Genomic DNA, 7,831 nt, shown 5'->3' on the forward strand with positions numbered 1-7,831 from the left:
AAGTTATTCATTAAATCTGTGTAAGATTAGGAAACTTAGTGCAAGAAGAATGTTCAAAGCCAATGAACTTTGAATATGAGACTTCGTTTCCATGGAGTTGATCTCCATTGGAATACTTTGTGATGTTTGTTGACAAGTCTTTGTGACTTTGTGCATAATCACTACAAGAGGACCAATGCATATAAGTTTAGAATCTAACAGATTTAGGTAAATGGCAGGAATTTGGAATTCTTGCATTTACGGTAAGGATTTGGGATTGTGAAATGAGTATCATTGGAATTATGTTCAATCAATCTATTTCAAAGAGTAAAGATCATAGACAAACTTAGTGTGCGTACTTGATGTATGGCATAATTAATGCTTGGAGAAACATAGTGTGTATACTTAGTGTATGGCATAACTAGTGTTTAAAAAAACCATAGTGTACATGCTTGGAGCATGGGACAACTATTGTGTTAATTCAAGTATAAAGTTGATAGTTTGAAACAGTATGAAATGAATAATGTGTAATCAATATGGTGATAAATAAAAGATGTTCTATTTATATTCATAAGTTCTGAGACCATATTTGATTCGATTATTCTTGTGTTTCACATTGCATGTTTTGACTTCAAGAATAAGTAGGTCATTCTTCCCAAATGACTAAGTTATTCAAACCATCCACAGTCGGTCATATGCTGGAAGTAGGTATGAATCAAGATTGTCATGAAGCTGGATTGTATATGTCCAAGGTATGGGACATAGCACGATTTGCTGCAACATTCACGAGTGCTCATAAGTTCTGAGTATTGGATTCAACCTACGCTTACTGATATCACTTCATGGAATTTATCTTGAGTGATCATGAGATGGTAATATCATATAAGTCTTAAAACCTAGAGATATGACTTGTTGCCTATGAGTTGGTTATACATTGATTGTACAAAAACGCATTGGTAACTCGATGTTATAAAACGTGCCTTTGTGTATGATTCAACAAGTAGTAGAACAAGAATATGAGTTGAAGTTTATCTGTTCCTTATTGGATAGAAGCGATATCTAGGCCCCTCGATGATTTTGTGTTGACCCATGTACCGGGCCCGTTCAGAACTACGTTGATCTGTTCAATTAAGTTCTATGTCAAACAAATCAGAAATCGGGAAACAAACTGCTGGACAATAAGTAAGACATTGCTCCATGTATTTGTCTGACTGATATCTAGAATAGAGGATTATATGATCACTTATCTTAAATGGTGTATCATCATCATCTCAGTAATCGAGAGAGCATGAAAGAGCTATGATTGTTGATCGATTCCTGAAGTAATACTTGCAGTTATAGTTATTAGACTTATCCAAGTGGGAGACTGTTGGATAAGGAGTTTAAGTCCATAACTATTTCTGATATGTACTTGACCCAGTTTGGCATGGTCCATTTGGGTTGTATGGCATCATGCACTTGGGTAGACTAAAATGAGCGAAAGGAATCTTATGGTTTATTAACATATTATAAGTTCTAATATTTTAATAATGTTATTTAATTAGTATTGATCAAGAATTAATTTGGATTTAATTAAGTGATCAAAATGAGACTAATTAAATATATGGGTTGATTGTGTAAATCATCCATTCTTGTATAGTGTGCTAATGATCCATGGTTTATCAAGTTGGGCTAAAAACCCATAAGATGCTCCATGGTGTTTTTTTGAACCCATGGATCCAAGAAATGAAAATTCATGTCAATTAGGGTTTACATGGTGTAACCCTAATTATGACACAATATATAAGCATCTTGTTGTAGACCAAAATCGGCCACTAAGTAAGAAAAGTGAGGGTTAGCTGATTTCTAGAGTGTTTGCATTTCTCTCAAAGTTATTCCAAGTGCTTTGGTGTTGTGTGAGACATTTGAGGCATCACACTTGAGGTGCTAGGTGATGGGTTTTGGTCATAAGACATCCTATGTGCTCATACAAACCCTAAAGCTTGGATCTTGGTTTCTCTATTGTACATGCTTTGAATCCAAGACTATAAACCCTAATTCTAGCATATGGAAATCAATATTGACATATAATTAGGTTTAAGATATTACATTGATTGTTATGTAGTAATAACAATCCAATTCCTCCTTGAATTGACCTTAGAAAGCTGAGAGTCACAAGTGTCACTCCTCTAATGGCTTACAAACACCATAAGCAAGTGGAGAAGGTATAAAGAAAGAGGAGGGAGGTTAGAATTCGTCTCTAAGACTTCTTGGGAAGGGTTGGACGAATTCCTAAGCCCTAGGGGGTTTATATAGGTGTAAAGATTAATGTTTTAGTCCTTATCCTTATCTAGTTGCTTGTCCACCAAGCAACCATAAGATAAGTCCTAGAAACCCTTATCCTAGTCGAATTCTAAGGTATTTACACCTCAAATTCGTTCACCATATATATAAGATAATCCTTACCTTATTTTGTAACTATCACATAATTACAAATCAGCCCCTCTAGTTTAATTAATTACATTTGATCACAAAACTAATTCTTAATTAATTATTGACCAATATTAATTAAACAAATATGATTTCTCCTTTAATATATTATTCTTATAACATATTAATAAATCATAATAACCTCTCTCTCTTTATTTATTTCTCCATTCAAGTTACTTTGGTGAAGGCAACCCAAAAGGACCATGCACCATCGGGTCAAGTACATACCAAAATAGTTATGGACTTAGACACTAATCCAACAGTCTCCCACTTGGATAAGTCTAACAACTATTCTGCGTATGACTTCGGATCCCGATCTGCAATCGTAGCTTTCCAAAGCTGCTGTCAACTCTGATCATATCAAATACGCATGTCCTTAGATAAGGGATCATATATTCCTCCATTCTAGATATCATATGAGATATGATTTCAAATCATTCTCTTTGTACTATATCTCGATTTCCGATTTATGACGACTGACTAATTGAATAAATCAAATTAGCCCTAGCCCGGCCGAGCATTTACGTTTGTCATCACTAAACCATCGAGGGGCCCAAAGATATCGCTTTTATTCTACTTTGGATAAAAGGAATGGATAAACTTTGATACAATGCTTGCTTGCACACACTCACCGAATCACACACAACAATATGTTTTATAACACCAAGTTACTAGTGCGTTTACATATTATCAATGTGCAACCGATTCGCAAGATACAACTCACACATCTCGGTTTCAAGAATATAAGATGTTATCGTCTCACCAATCACTCGTGATACAATTCATGGAGTGATCCAAGTGAGCGTGGGTTTAATCCAATGCTCAAATTTATATTCATAAGCACTCATGAACGTTGCAGCAAACATTTGCTTATGTCTAATTCTCTTTAGACAATCCACACACCAATTCATGACAGTCTTCATTCATATCTACTTCCAACATATGAATGACTGTGGCCCGTTCGAATAATTCGATTATTCTTAATAAACTCAATTATTCTGGAAGTCAAAACATGCAAATGTGAAACACAAGAATAATACTAATCCCATATGGCCTCAAACCTTTGAGTATAAATAAAACGCCTTTTATTTATCACCACATTGATTACTCATTATTTGTCGTTTCGGGTAATCAACTTCTTACTTGAATTACAACACTTGTCCCATGCTCCTAGCATGCACACAATGTTTACCTATGGTTCTTACTTTGTGAAATAGATCACATTGAACACATTTCCAATCCTTCTCATTTCACAACTCCAAATCCGTTTTCCATAAGTCAAAGAATATCAAATTCTTGCTACTTATATAATATGCTAGATTCTAACATTCTATGCAACTATCCTTTCGTAATGTCACTGCACCAAAGTCACAAAGACTATTGCCAATGATATTACAAAGTCCTTTATCGGAGATTGTTACAAGACAATTCCATAGACGTGATGTACATTCTTTGAACATCCTTTTGCATAGAAGTTTCTAATCTAGTCATAGATTTCTCAATATTAATTCCCAATATGGACACACTTCCATATGTTCCATATGACAACTCATTCTTAATAGAATCTTATCTATTCGTAATGATTTCGATATGGTCCATCCAATATGGAAACATTTCCATATTTTCCAATACTATACTTCCAACTACTCACAAGCGACCAATCCTCGTCGAACTTTGGGTTGTCCTTTGATAGTTGTTTAATTGTCAAAAACCAATTCTAGTCCTTTTTCCTTCTAAATGCGCTCGACATTTGGAAAATTTTAGAATGGTCAAACATTAAAGCATTTGCAATCGATCCTATACCCGAAGCGTATGGGACACGACGCATAATGTTTTATTTGCTATGTTCTCAAAATTCGAATTGTGAAGAGGGATGCCGTAATCATAATCGAAATTTTAAGAACACACTTTGTACCTTTGACTAAATTTATTAACATTTCTCAACCTAATCCTTTAGATTTGAAATGAAGCATAATATTCTCTCCCTTAATTATAGCAAAACAACTCTTCAACTATTGCGACTTTGCAAAGTATGACTCTTGTTTTCTATAATTAATATTGCTAACCTTGCAATACTTTCCATAATAATCATACAATCATAACTTTTATGCTCCCACTATCATTATGATTACTATAAAACATAACACTTATGCTCCCACTAGCTTCGACATGTATTCATAAACATCTTAACTTCCAAAAAACAATACTTATTGAATTTCTTAAGTTCATGTTTCTAATACTTAGTGCTTTGATAATCTTTTATCAATGCTTCTTGAACTTATACACCTTTACCTTCGATAGTTCATATGTGTGTTTAAACAATTAAGACTAATTGCCAAACCTCACAATTAAAATTATGGAAAGGGATGTCGTAACCATAATTGAATTTGAGAAAGCAATTTTACAATCACTATCTTCTTAAAATCTTTCTTAGTGAAAGCATTTCCTCACAATCATTTTCATGAAGGAAGAAATCTTATGACCCTTAGATTTGAGCGGTGTATGTGTTTCTATCCATGTGAATTTGTTAAAACCAAAGTTTACGACAAATTCAAACTCATATGGACCGAACCTTTCTTAATCTTGATTTCTTGCCTTTATGGTAGCACAGCTGCCCACCATGTCTTCCAAGTAGTTAAGCAGCTCATCATTTCCTATCAATGTACCTTTCATTGATTAAGGTGCTTTGCCTTTTATGCGTTCAAAATGAGAACTCATAGAACTCACATGCATAATTAACTCGATTGGATTGGCACATAATCAAAATAATGTCATCACGATAGGTTGTAAACCTCAACTCGTGTGCTAGTGATGATCGATAAGGTTTATTTGATTTGTTCTTGAAACCTTTCAAGACCATTAAGACTCTCACTGACTCCTTGACATATAAGATTCTCTTGTCAATAAACATTTCTTGACAAACAAATATTCAAGAGTTAGTGTAGTTTTTATCAAAACACTTCATAAATTGGTACTAGTTGGTCTTTGTCTGATCCAAGATATCACAACTTACCACATTTATTGAATGTTATAAACCTTCTTAATACTTTTTCACTCAATGCCACAATCTTAACTTTAAGACTTGTTTTGAAATGAAGTATGATTGACTTTTTGATTTAACCATTTCTTCAATTCTTGATTCCTCTTCTCGGACATACAATTGTACCAAGACTCACTTAGAGGATCAATTGAGATATGGTTCTTAATCATTAAGACTTATCATAAAGCATAAAAGGTACTCTCCCTTCTTCTTAGAATGGAGAAACTTTTATCTCTCTGCCTTCTTGATTCTTCTTATTCGTTCTGCTATTGATTTAAACTTTTTTCAATCAACTAAGAATTACACTTAATCTTATAAGTATAATCATATTTACTAAACCTTTAGTAAATCATGACGAATATCTTGTTAATATTATGGTGGACTTGATCAATACACAACTTTGTGTACTCGATCTCCTAGTCCTTCACTTGACTCTTTGTCAACAAATTAGTCTAATTTCCAAATACAAAATTTCTCATTCATCGTGCAATCAAGTTGCATGATTCCAAGTTTCTGTCCAATTGAAACTTGGGCGATGAGAAACTCTCCCTATTTGGTTAATTCTCAACTTTCCATAAATAACACAATAAGAACCAAATCCAATTATTGCTAATAATAGAAACATTTTAACATCAATTTTTCATACACGCCATTGCAAGGATAAATAAATAAAATTTAAAATCAAAATTTATTTTATTGCGGAAAAATTTGTCCTTACAATGCAATTCATTGAAAAACTTATGCTAATACATCTTTCTTAGCAATCTAACTCTAACTCTAAGTAGTAGCTTAAGAATCTAATCTTTGAGAAATACGATCGAAATCCATTCCTTCATGGTTAGATTCTGCTCACTTCTTCCTTTAAGCTCCCTTTCTTTTCATCGATTCTACAAAACATCAATTGTAATCTTATCACATTATGTATTAAGAATCTAGAATGAAGCTTAAAAAAGTTAGTCAATGGATTTTACCTATATTAGAGCCATACGTTTCGACTCTCCCATCTCTTAGATCTCTTAGGTAAATGGGGCAGCTTTGTCTCCAATGCCCTTTCTCTTGGCAATAAAAGCAAATTGACTCTTTTGGAACAGGACATGGAACTACTTCAGACATCGCCATTCACTTATGATCAAACTTTTTGATCATAGCATGTCTTTTGTTGCCATTGTCTATATCCATAGAGGTCTTGAAGGCAGATTCACCAATCAACTTTGCTTTTCTATTGCGCCAAACCATTGCAGATTCAGCAGCAATAAGCATATAGGTGAGATCTATAAGGGTCACGTCGTAGTTCATCATATAGTACTCTCTTACGAACTCACTATATGAGTTGGGAAGTGACTGAAGAACCCAATCAACAACCATTTCCTCACAGACAACGGATCCCAACATTCTTAACCTATCAATGTGTGACTTCATCCCTAGGATGTGTGCACACACACCGACTTTCCTTCTTTATGTTTACTTGCCAAAAGGGCTTGAGTGATCTTGAACTTTTCAAGCCTTTGAACTTGTGGGTTAGGGAGAATAATTTGAGGAGGAGGAGGAAGTGAAGCATGATCTCTTGTTCCTCGATCGAATCGTGGAATATCATCTTCATGTGGAATGCTTGTTCCACGGGATTTGAGAAGATCATAGTTGTCGAACTTTGACATCTACAAAACGGGAGAAAAATGAATTCAAGTTAGTAGATAGATTGAGTCCTTGGTAGATCACCCAAATGAAATTCCAAGGCTAGGACCCAACACAATACGCTACAACCTAGAAAAGGGATGCCGTAATCTAGTTGCAGAATATTTGAAGGTAAGTGAATGACGATTCACTAATTTCCACCATGAAAAACGAAAAAGAAATTTAAGTTTTAAATCTATGAAAACTCCTAGATCCTTTGAGGTTCATTGAACTTTCAATGGCATGTTTAAATCTCGATATGCCCCTCTTGTTTGTGACTGGGATGCCGAGGATCACAAAGCAGGTGTGAATAACCATGCAAACTTACATGGTGCCCTCACATGTTACAGTCACCTATTCGATGTGCCGGTAAACCACACATGCTCCACTGAACTATGACAAACAGGAGTCACCCTTTGCTACCTTTGCTTCGACCCATTTAGTGTGCCGGTTAACCACACACGCTCCACTAACGTCTTCTCAAGGGCACAAAGTGTAATTTCATGGAATTGCATCAATTCACTTTTGCCTAAGTAACTAAGATTGGGAATTTTATGAAAACATTTAGTTACTTTAGTAATTCATTATACTTATAATGGAAGGTTTCGTCCTATCCTACCCGTTCGGCTAACGACCCTCCACTAGTCAAGAGTGCAGTGGGTAAGAGTGGAT

The sequence above is a fragment of the Lactuca serriola genome, chromosome 8 (genome assembly GCF_051521515.1).
Source record: "Lactuca serriola cultivar US96UC23 chromosome 8, Lser_US96UC23_V15, whole genome shotgun sequence".
In the NCBI taxonomy this organism is placed as follows: Eukaryota; Viridiplantae; Streptophyta; class Magnoliopsida; order Asterales; family Asteraceae; genus Lactuca; species Lactuca serriola.